At 39.6% G+C, this 12734-nt stretch overlaps 2 protein-coding genes across 3 annotated transcripts in view; one reads left to right on the forward strand and one right to left on the reverse strand.

Moving 5' to 3' along the window:
• Positions 1 to 12734, forward strand: part of SUMO1 (small ubiquitin like modifier 1) — a 1087495-nt gene that overhangs the window by 521816 nt on the left and 552945 nt on the right. The window lies entirely within an intron of this gene.
• FAM117B (family with sequence similarity 117 member B) overlaps positions 1 to 12734 on the reverse strand; it is a 138260-nt gene that overhangs the window by 33160 nt on the left and 92366 nt on the right. The window lies entirely within an intron of this gene.

A 12734-nucleotide genomic window follows, 5' to 3' on the forward strand; every position in this document is an offset into this window, starting at 1 on the left:
AACTATATATTAGATCTTTTATTACTAAAGTGTTAGTCATGATAAAAATTAAATACCTGATTTTTTTTTTTTTTTTTTGAAGCAGAGTCTCATTCTGTTCCCCAGCCTGAAGTGCTGTAGTGTGATCTTGGCTCACTGCAACCTCCGCCTCACAGGTTCAAGTGATTCTCATGTCTCACCCTCCCGAGTAGCTGGGATTAAAGGCATCTGCCACCACGCTCTGATAATTCTGGGATTTTTTTTTTTTTTTTTTGAAACGGAGTCTCGCTCTGCCGCCCAGGATGGAGTACAGTGGTGCAATCTCGGCTCACTGCAAGCTCTGCCTCCTGGGTTCATGACATTCTCCTGCCTCAGCCTCCTGAGTAGCCGGGACCACAGGCGCCCGCCACCGCGCCCAGCTAATATTTTATATTTTTAGTAGAGACGGGGTTTCAACATGTTGGCCAGGCTGGTCTCAAACTCCTGACCTCAAGTGATCTGCCCGCCTTGGCCTCCCAAAGTGCTGAGATTACAGGTGTGAGTCACCATGCCCAACCTAAATATTTGATTTTAAATTTGTTGTCTTTTAATCTGAAAAACCATTTGGGGATGACAAATTATTCACTGTTCATCTCAATGGTATATATTAATGAAAAATGGAAAAATTACAATGATTAACAATAGACAGGCCAGACACAGTGGTTCACACCTGTAATTCCAGGACTTTGGGAGGCTGAGTCCGAGGGAGGATTGCTTAAAGACCAGACTTCGAGACCAGGCTGGGCAACATAGGGAGATCCAGTCTCTATAAAAAATTTTAAATATCAGCCGAGCATGCTGGCACACACCTGTAGTCCCAGCTTCTTGGGAGGCTGAGGTGGGAGGATCACTTGCACCCAGGAGGTTGAGGCTGCAGTGAGCCATGGTCACTCCATTCTAGCCTGGGTGACAGAGTGAGACCCTAGGAAGGAAGGGAGGGACCGAGGGATGGAGGGGAGGGGAGGGCAGGAAGACAGACAGACAGAAAGACGGAAAGGGAGGGGGGAGGGGGTAGGGAGAAGGGGAGGGGAGGGAAGGGAAGGGAAGGGAAGGGAAAAGGAAGAGGAAAGGAAGAAAGTGGGCACAGAAAAGCATAGAATATCCATAATATGATACACCACAGGACCATTAAAAATGATGCTTTGGACAATCTCAACAATGTTAACAAAATTTAACATTCAAAGTTAGGGGCAAAGAAAACAACAGAACATATGGGGATATTTATTGTTGTTGTTTTGAGACAGAGTCTCACTCTGTCAGCCAGGCTAGCGCGCAGTGGCATGATCTCGGCTCACTGCAACCTCTACCTCCTAGGTTCAAGCAATTCTCCTGCCTCAGCTTCCTGAGTAGCTGGGATTACAGGTATGTGCCAACATGCCCGGATAATTTTTGTATTTTTAATACAGACAGGGTTTTTACCATATTGGCCAGGCTGGTCTCGAACTCCTGACTTCAAGTGATCCACCCACCTCAGCCTCCCAAAGTGCTGGAATCACAGGTGTGAGCCACCACACCTGGCCAACATAAGGTTTTATAAAAAGATTGAAGCTCCATTTTGTTTTATAAAATAGGTAGCACTTATTAAGCACTTAATATGTGCTAGGCATTGTTCTAAGCATTTTATATACATTATTTTATTTACTTTTACAAAAGCTCTCTCTATAAAAATAGGTAGTTACTACCCCCATTTTACATTGTAAAAGTGAGACTCTGAGAAGCTAATAACCTAGGGTCACAGAATCAGGACTAAACTTACATCCTACCAAGTTTAAAATGCCCCCAAATATTGAAAAGTAATCCCTATACAGTGAGAGTATGTGATTCTTAATTCTTATCTTTTGAAATTTTCAATTCTCCTAAAAGTAGTTTCCTATCCTTTGATAATCAGAAAGTTTCTAAAATGAGTACTTCACTAATCTTAGATAATTCAGAAATATATTTATTTAAGATGGTCTGAATTGATGCCTTTTTTTTTTAATACAAATTCTCCATTTCCCTAAAGATGTCCTCACTTCCACAAACTTGAGTTGAGAGAAAAATGAAGTCTTGTGATCTACTGTGATAATTATAAGTAAGTTGTTCTGATTCAATTCTGAAAGTTGTTTCTTTAAAGACTACCTTAGGTATGACACCAAAAGTAATCCCCATAAAAGAAAATAATTATAATATACTGCCAAAAAATTTTTGTTATGTTTGCTCTGTGAAAGACAGTAAGAGAACAAAAGACAAGTTGAGACTGGGAAAAAGTATTTAACTTACCCAACAAAGGACTTTTATCCAGAATGTCTAATAAGTTCTCAAAACTCAGTAACAACAAACAACCAAATTTTAAAATGGGCATGAATAGACACTTCACCAAACAGAATACACAGATGGCAAATAACCATATGAAAAGATGTTCATTAGGGTAATGAAAATTAAAATCAAGATGAGATGTCCTTCAACAAGAATTTAATATCAATAGCTACATTGTGGGAAATCCATGTAATGGAATACTATTTAGCAACTAAAAGGAATAAACTGGCTGGGCACGGTGATTCATGCCTATAATCCCAGCACTTTGGGAGGTCGAGATGGGCAGATCACCTGAGGTCAGGAGTTCAAGACCAGCCTGGTCAACATAGTGAATCCTCGTCTCTACGAAAAATACAAAAATTAGCTGGCCATCGTGGTGTGTGCCTGTTACCAGCTACTCAGGAGGCTGAGGATGGAAAATTGCTAGAACCCAGGAGATAGAGGCTGCTGTGAGCCGAGACCACACCACTGCACTCCAGTCTAGACTATAGAGCGGGACTCCGTCTCAAAAAAAATAAAATAAAATAAAAATTAAACTATTGATATACACAACTACTTAGAGGAAATGCAAAGGCACCATCGTTGAGTGAAAGAAGATAGTCTCAAACAATTGCATACTGTATGATTCAATTCATATGACATTCTCAAAAAGACAGGGCTAGAGTGATGGAGAACAGAGCAGCACTTACAAGAGATTAGGGATGGGGGAAGGATGTACAAAGGAAGAGAACGAGGGAATGTTTTTTCTTGACTATGCTGGTGGTGGCATAATCTACGTACATGTTAAAATTCATGATATTGTACAATCAAACGTCCATTTTATTATACGATAATTGAAAAAAATAGAGGAAAAAGCTGACAGGGTCATATCTTTACCTGCCTAATACTGTCTCTTCAGGTCCTTTCCTAGAGACAGTTATATGCTGAAGTAAATAATAAAATGTGGGAAGAATTTTTTTTTAATTCAGTCCACATATTATTTAGGTATATCTTAAAATTTAGGTGTACCTGTTATAGATGAAGTCAGCTGATTAACTAGCCCAGTCAGCTTCCTGTCTTCTAGAGTTCCTGTTTTTGACTCTTTTCGTTTTAATGCTAAAAGCCAACAACTCCCCTCACTTCCCACAAGCCCCATCAGCAGCCTAGCATTGGCTCATCTGTGGTACACTAGTGATAAGCAGTAGCTGAGTAGGGGAGAGACAGATAGCGTTTTTTGTTTTTTGTTTTTTTTTTAATGAAAATGTGCTTTGACAGGCAAGTAGGATGGAGAAAGGTCTATACAGCAGTTCAACAGAGTTTCATGAGAGAAAAATAAGCCAGAAACCCTAATACAACCAAAGGAAGGTGAAAACTGATGACTGGCTGATTGCTGATTCAGGGACTGAAGCAGGGTCTCCCTCGGTCGTCCAGGCTGGAGTGCAGTAGGGGCAATCATGGCTCACTGAAGCCTTGATTTCCCTGGCTCAAGTGATTCTCCCACCTCAGCCTCCAGTGTAGCTGGGACTACAGGTGCATGCCACCACACCCGGCTAATTTTTTGTATATTTTGATGAGACAGGGTTTCACCATGTTGCCCAGGCTGGTCTCAAACTCCTGGGCTCAAGTGATCCATCTGCCTCAACCTCCCAAAGTGCTGGGATTATAGGCGTAAGCCACTGCACTGCGCCCACCCGAAAAATGTTGTTTAGAATGGTAAAAAAAATTAGTAAGTACCTGAAAAAAAGCTTTCCTATCTTAAGGGCTTTTGATTCGAGACCACCATGTGGCCTTGATTCTTAATGTCCTGTCACTGTTACTTCATTTCTGTCCTCCAGCAATCACTGTCCTCTCATTTGGTATCTACCTTTACAGCTCTTCCAAGCTGCAGTTATATTTTGTAATAAAGGTCATAGCAGAAGTAACTATTCTCTCAATTTTGAAACGGCAAAAAAATTTTAAAAATTAAAATAAACTCCTGCACTGTTTTGGACTGACATCCCAAGATTTTAGTGTAGGGCAGTAATTTTCATTTTCAAATCACAATGCACCTTCCATTCCTCAGAGAAAAGTTAAGTTTCTCTCTTTTTCTGCCTCACTGTCTCTTGGCTCTCAAACCCTCCTAGGCTAGTACGTGTCTTCAGCCCAGACGAAGAAATAAGAAAATCCTATGGGAGGGCTTTCTTGCTTGATGCTATAGCAACAGCCAGAAAACACCCACACACTTTTAAAATTCTCACCTCAAAGTTAGTTTATGTGACTGTGAAGATGCTGACATCTCCCACTCTTGTTACTAACATCAGACTCTTAACACTCAATCAAATAATTCTGAAACGTGTTGGCTATATTTTCTAATGAGACAATTTCATTTAGGCATCTGAGGGTTTTGTCATTTGGGGAAACCTTTGAAATGTGAAAGACGCTATCCTTTAAGAAACCTGGCAGTATTCATTTTTCCTCATGAATAATCTCTCCTGAATTTCCAGGGGGAAAAAAACATGCAGAAAAGTATGTAAGAATTCTTTTCTAACTGTAAGCCCAAGAAAAATGATCTTTTGTTAACTAGTAGCTGTACACTATACCACTATCCTAAGAGCAATATTGTCCCTCCATTGTTAAGAGATTAATTTCCCAGTAAAAATCATCTTCTGCATATCGTGAAATCCAAACAAAATACTGTAGTAACTTGTAAAAAGTCTCAGAAAAACAAAGAATCCCCCAAATACTCAAGCTTCCTAATAGAATAATATAAAAACTTATCCTGAGAAAAGAAATATTGAAAAAGCTTTAAGTGCACATACACACAAAATGGACCCAACTAAATAACCATAACTAGGAAAATGTTCTACAGAACCTAAGACAGCAAAAATGAAGCATTTGTAATACTCACAAACAATGTTCCATGTTAAATACAAAAAGGCAGTGTAATCTAATATATGATATGCTCTCAATGAGGAATGCGAAGAAAAAACACTTAAAAGAAAAAATGTCAGGAAAAGGGTTGAGAGATATAGGAATACAGCTCTCTTTTAGAAGGTGAGTCTTTGGAATTTTTCCTATTTCATTAAAAAAAAATTCTTTAGAGATAATTTTTCTATTCGACTTTTCTTAGTTTCTAAAATTTCTATAATGAGCTCGTGAGTACTTTTGTAATAATAAAAGCTTTAAAAAGTTTAACAAGAAATTGTTGACATCTTTTACATTCAGGTGCTACCTCAAATGGCCTAAGACATTGAGAAATTACTGTGCTTAGATCGCATAAAGAGTTTTATAACATTTTATCCCATTTAAGCCTCTGGACAACACAACAAACAGATAACATTACTATGCAGAGAAAATGAGCACTTCACACCTTGAGCAAGCAGCAGGACTCAGACTTCAAGTCAAACAGTCTGACCTGAGAGCACAGTTAAATAACCTCCCTGTTTACTTTTTTGGTTCTTTTTAAGCATCTAATTTAATTTACTTATTTAATTTAATAAGTAATAATTTATTTCCAGACAACTGTATTTGTATTTTATATATTTATGTTTTTCATGTTGTTGACATTTCTTTAACAGCTTTACTAAAATACAATATATAATACCATACAATTCACCCATTTAAGTTGTACAACTATGGGGTTTTTGTTGTTGCTGTTTTTAAGAGACGGGGTCTCATTATGTTGCCTAGGCTGGTCTTGAACTCCTGGGCTCAAGTAATATCCCCACCTCAGCCTCCCTAGTAGCTGGGACTACAATGGGTACCACCACACCCAGCTAACTTTGTTTTTTTAATGGTATTGAACAGAGTTGTGTGACCATCACTGCAATCTATTTTCAAATCATACCAAAAGCGGCCCCTCATTAGCAGTCGCTCATCATTTCTCCCCAACTTTCCCAGGCCTACACAACCACCAGTCTATTCTCTATCTCTATGGGTTTGCCTGTTTTGGGTATTTCCTAAGAATGGAATCATATGTTATGTGCTCTTTTGTGTCTTTTTTTTTGTTTTTTACTAGCATGTTTTCTTTTTGTTTGTTTGTTTTTTTAATTTATTGAGATGGAGTCTCGCTCTGTCACCCAGGCTACAGTGCAGTGGCGTGATCTCAGCTCACTACAACCTCTGCCACCCAGGTTCAGGTGATTCTCCTGGGGCAGCCTCCCGAGTAGCTGGGACTACAGGCACGTGCCACCACGCCCAGCTAATTTTTTGGTATTTTTAGTAAAGATGGGGTTTCACCATGTTGGCCAGGGTGGTTTCAAACTCCTGACCTCAAGTGATCTGCCCAACTTGGCTTCCCAAAGTGCTGGGATTATGGGCATGAGCCACCATGCCTGGCCAGTGTAATGTTTTCAAGGTTCACCCATGTTGTCGCATGTATTGGTACTCCATTCTTTTTTATGATCAAATAAAATTCCACCATATGGATATGCCACATTTTATTTACCCTTTTATCAGCTGATAGACTGAGTTTTTCCTACATTTTGGCAATTATGAATAATGCTCCCATTAACATACATGTACAAGTTTTTATGTGGACATATGTTTTCAATTCTCTTGGGTATATACCTAGGAGAGGAAGTGCTGGGCCATTTGGCAATTCCACGTTTAGTCTTTTGAGGAACTGCCACACTATTCTCCAAAGCAACTGTACCATTTTACATTCCTACCATTAATGTATCAAAGTTACAGCCAGGCGCAGTGGCTCAGGCCTGTAATCCCAGCACTTGGGAAGCTGAGGCAGGTGGCTCACCTGAGGCCAGGAGTTTGAGACCAGCCTGGCCAACAAGGTGAAACCCCATCTCTACTATAAATACAAAAAAATAAAATAAAATAAAAAATAGGCCAGGCGTGGTGGCTCACGCCTGTAATCCCAGTACTTTGGGAGGCAGAGGCAGGCGGATCACCTGAGGTCAGGAGTTCGAGGCCAACCCAGCCAACATGGTAAAACCCCATCTCTACTAAAAATACAAAATTAGCCAGGAGTGGTAGCATACGCCTGTAATCCCAGCTACTCAGGAGGCTGAGGCAGGAGAATCACTTGAACCTGGTAGCCAGAGGTTGCAATGAGCCAAGATCATGCCATTGCACTCCAGCCTGGGCAAAAAGAGTGAAACTTCTGTCTCCAAAAAAAAAAAATAGGCCGGTGCAATGGCTCATGCCTGTAATCCCAGCACTTTGGGAGCCGAGGGGGTAGGATCACGAGGTCAGGAGTACGAGACCAGCCTGGCCAACACAGTAAAACCCCATCTTTATTAAAAATTCAAAAAATTAGCCAGGCACCATGGTGGTGGGTGCCTGTAATCCCAGCTACTCAAGAGGCTAAGGCAGGAGAATCGCTTGACCCCAGGGGGCAGAGGTTACAGTGGGCTGAGATCGCGCCACTGCACTCCAGTACAGGTGACAGTGCGAGACGCCATCCAAAAACAAATTAATTAATTAAAAATAAATAAAAGTTTATATGTATATATGAAAGTTCCAGTTTCTCCACATCCTTCCCTAACACTTATCTGTCTTTTTTTTTTTTTTTTTTTTTCTTTTTGAGATGGAGTCTCGCTCTGTCGCCCAGGCCGGAGTGCAGTGGCCGGATCTCAGCTCACTGCAAGCTCCGCCTCCCAGGTTCAAGCGATTCTCCTGCCTCAGCCTCCCGAGTAGCCGGGACTACAGGCGCCCGCCACCGCGCCCGGCTAGTTTTTTGTATTTTTTAGTAGAGACGGGGTTTCACCATGTTAGCCAGGATGGTCTCGATCTCCTGACCTCATGATCCGCCCGTCTCGGCCTCCCAAAGTACAGGGATTACAGGCTTGAGCCACCGCGCCCAGCCTATCTGTCTTTTAAATTACAGCATTCTAATGCATATGAAGTGGTATTTCACTGGAGTTCTGAATTGCATTTCCCTATTGACAAATTCTACTGAGCATCTTTTTCACGTGCTTATTGGCTATTTGTACATCTTCCTTGGAGAACTCTCTGTTCAGATCCTGTGCCCATTTTTAAATGTTTTTGTTAAATTATTGAGTTGCAAGAGTTCTTTACGTAGTTTAGATGCAAATGCCTTATCAGATACATGATTTGTGGGTTATCCTATTCTGTGGGTTATCTTTTCACAATCTTGATGATGTCCTTAGAATCACAAATTTTTAATTTCGATGAAGTACAATTTACTTCTTCTTTTCTTGCTTGTGCTTTTGGTGTCATTTCTAAGAAGCCATTGCCCAATGCAATGTCACAAATGTTATGACTATATATTCTTCTAAGAGCTTTCAGGTTTAGCTCTTACACTTAGGGTCCTTGACGCATTCTGAGTTACTTTTATATATGGTGTTGAGGTAGGCAGATAAACTTTTAAAATCCTATTTCATTTTTTATTTTATGTTTTCATTGTTTGTTTATTTATTTATTTAGAGAACGAGTCTCACTCTACCGCCCCCGGCTGGAGTGCAGTGGTGCGATCTCAGCTCACTGCAACCTCCACCTCCCAGGTTCAAGCTGTTCTCGTGCCTCAGCCTCCTGATAGCTTGGGTTATAGGCACGCAGCACCATGCCTGGCTTATTTTTGTGTTTTTAGTAGAGAGAGGGTTTTGCCATGTTGCCCAGGCTGGTCTCAAATTCCTGGGCTCAAGCAATCCACCCGCCTCAGCCTCCCAAAATGCTGGGATTACAGACGTGAGCCACCACGGCTGGCCTTAAATCATATTTTAAAAGTTAAAATTGGCATCATCCTTAACTTTCATCTCTATTTTTCTCAAATCTCATCAACCATCAGCTAGCACAGAGTTTAAAAACCTCAGACTCTGAGGTTAGAATGCCTAGGTTAGAATTCTGGCTGTCTCATGTGACCTTAAACAATATACCTTACCTCTCTGGGCCCTGATGTTCTTGTCTACAAAACGGAGAGACTAACAAATCCCACCTTAAAGATGAGGATTAAATGCCAGTAATATATCCAAATGCTTACCGTAGTAAGCACTTTTAATAGAATTCAACTATTAATTCTCACCTTCTAAATATCACTCAAGTTTGTCTGTTCTCAGCAGTTTGAAAGTTTCTACCCTACTGGAGGCCATCACTTCTTACTTGGATCACTAAATCCTATTCTTAAACTACTTCCCTACTTCTAATCTTGTCCCTTCCCAATTCATTCTATATCGGACCCCATAATGACCATTATAAAATGGTCACATATCCATATCCTGCATTTAAAAAAATAGCTCCCTGGTGTCCTTAGGTTGAAGTCTAAATGTGTTAACAAGTGAACATGGAGACTTTCAGGTTTGGCTGCCATTTACCTCTCCAGCCTAATCTCTTACCACTACTCCTATCTGGGGACATGACTTTTTCCACCTCATACTGATCTTTCAGGAATCAGCTAGATACCACTTTCTCTGAGAAGTCTTTCTAGATGACTCCATCCTGTTCCAAATAAACACATCTTCTGTTACACTCTGAATTCTCCCTATCAACACATTCATTATACAGTGTTATAATTAACTGTTCACTCCTATCTCTTTAATATGAGAACTGGTGAGGACAGACAATATTTCTTTATCACCACATCCCCTAATGAGTAATACAGTCACAGGCCAAAATGATTAATAAATATTTTATGGGCTGATGAATGGCCTCAAAAGTACGCATATCGTGTGGCACTTTTCTCCACTAGATAGAGAATCCACCAAAACAATAACTTAATAGAAATTATTTTCATGTTTACAGCCTAAGAGTTTCTTTTAAAAATTTTTTTTTGAGACGGAGTCTCACTCTGTCACCCAGGCTGGAGTGCAGTGGCACGATCTCGGCTCACTGCAACCTCTGTCTCCTGGCTTCAAGTCTGTCTCTTGCCTCAGCCTCTCAAGTAGCTGGGGTTACAGGCACCTGCCAGCCTGGCCAATTTTTTTATTTTTAGTAGAGATGTGGTTTCGCCATGTTGGCCAGGCTAGTCTCGAACTCCTGACCTCAGGTGATCCACCGCGCCCGTCCAGCCTGAGTTTCAATTAAACATGAGTTCTACTGTCACTACTAACATGATGCACATGTGCCTGACTTGTGGTTGGCTGTTAACACTAAATAAAACAAGAGAAATAGTTAAGACGCTTGATGTGTCAAGTGTACAAAACTCAAACTAGATAAATTATTTTTCAAGTTTCTCTATTTTCTTGCCCTTACCGTCTCTGCAAGGAAGTGTTTTTAAATTAAATAGAAATTTCAAGTAAATTCCAATAATCTTTATTAAATTCAACTTGCATGAAGACAAAAATGAAAATTTGAATAACCACTTTAAAATTGTTAGTTTTAATGCAAGTTTTAAAAATAATCACTTCAGAAACTTCTGAAGTCCTAAAACTAGCCACCTAATTCAATAAAATTCCATCCTAATCCCTATTCTACTTGGAGTAAAAATATGGACTAGGAGTAAAAAGTGGCCTTATTTTTTAGAAACACATACCATTCATTTATGAATGAATGAGAGGAAGGGGAAGGCTGGCAAATTCATCTGTAAAATCATCTGGGTCTTCAGCCTCTTGAGAGTGAGACTGGGTTTTTAATTAATATTCCAAATTCAAAAGTTATTAGTCTTGGCGCTTCCCTGGTGGTCTAGTGGGTAGGATTTGGTGCTAACAAAAGTTATTAGTCTTTACAAATTTTTCATTTCTTATTTTGTCAATTTAAAATTTCTATTTCTCCAGAAATAAATCTAGTCTGTACAGGTTTTTAAGTATACACTAATACTAATGTATAACCATATTTTTAATTAAAATATCTTAAATACAGAAACAAGTTACTGGAAACTATAATCAAACTATAAATTTGTCTGGGAATAGTGGCTCATGCCTGTAATTCCAATACTCTGAGAGGCTAAGGTGGGAGAATCACTCGAAGCCAGGAGTTAGAGACCAGCCTGGGCAACACAGACAGAATCCATCTCTACAAAAATAAAAATATTAGCCAGGCGTGGTGGTGCACACAGGTAGTCTCATCTACTCAGCAGGCTGAGGTGGGAGGATCGCATAAACCCAGGAAGTCGAGGCTGTAGTGAGCTGTGATCACCCCACTGTACTCCAGCCTGGGCGATAGAGCAAGACCCTGTCTCAAAACAAACAAAAAAATCCCTATAAATCTGTGAAATCAAATTTGACCCAAGTATTAATATTTTGGGGCAAAATCAGTTTGAAAAATTCTATACCTTTACTCATACTTTCCATTGCAAACAATCTATATATTTAACAAACATCAGACACTACCAAACTATAAATGGGGTTGGCATGCCTTCTCTGTAAATGGCCAAACAGTAAGTGTTTTAGGCTTTGTGAATCAGACAGTCTGTGTTTCAACTACTCAATTTCAGAAGATTGGTTCCAGGACAGGACCCCCTGCAAATACCAAAATCCACAGATGCTCAAGTCTCTTATATAAAATGGCGTGGTAACTGCATATGATTTAGGAACATCCTCCAGTATATTTTAAATAATCTCTAGATTACTTATAATACCTAATACAATGTAAATACTATGCAAATAGTTGTTATACTGTATTTTTTATATTTATTTTTAATTATATTTTAAAATATATTTATATTTATACATATTCTATTTTTTCTCAAATATGTTTGATCCATGGTTGGTTGAATCCATAAATGCAAAACCTGAATATATAGAGAGTCAAATGTATATTTTTATAGCATGAAAAGGAGCCATAGACAACACATAAAAAATGAGAGTGACTGTTGTCTAATAAAACCTTATTTACAGAAACACATGGTGGGACATTCTTGGCTCCAAGGCCACAGTTTGCCAACTCCAGTATTATAAAGCAATCTGAGAGTCACAGAAACTAGCCTTCTAGTTTCCCTCTACCTTCCAGGCCCTGCTGCTACCTTACTGTTAACATGAAAAATTGAATCTAGCCTTCCACATTCTCAAAGCTTCAATTCTGGAACTTGAAAGATCCTGAAGGACCTGAAATGAACTTGCTTTCTCCTTGCCAAGAGATTTCATCCAATTTCAATTCAGTTAAAGGAAAGTGCTCCTTGGTCGGATGAGCCATCAAGAGCAGTTCATGGGCTCTACTAAAAAATCAAAGCAGATAAAGGTTTGTCTCTATCAAAAGACTTCTATGGGACAGGTTTTTTTTTTTTACTTTTTTTTTTTTATTATACTTTAAGTTCTAGGGTACATGTGCACAACATGCAGGTTTGTTACATATGTACACATGTGCCCTGTTGGTTTGCTGCACCCATTAACTTGTCATTTACATTAGCTATTTCTTCTAATGCTATCCCTCCCCCATCACCCCAGCCCACAAGAGGCCCCAGTGTGTGACGTTCCCCGCCTGAGACAGGTATTATTACCCCCATCTTCACATGAGGAAACTGAGACTTAGAAAGGATAAATTATTCAGCCAGGGCCCGTTCCATACCCAATACTCAATTCTCTGTATCATTCTGCCTCCAATATATTGAACTG

The sequence above is a fragment of the Macaca thibetana genome, chromosome 12 (genome assembly GCF_024542745.1).
Source record: "Macaca thibetana thibetana isolate TM-01 chromosome 12, ASM2454274v1, whole genome shotgun sequence".
In the NCBI taxonomy this organism is placed as follows: Eukaryota; Metazoa; Chordata; class Mammalia; order Primates; family Cercopithecidae; genus Macaca; species Macaca thibetana.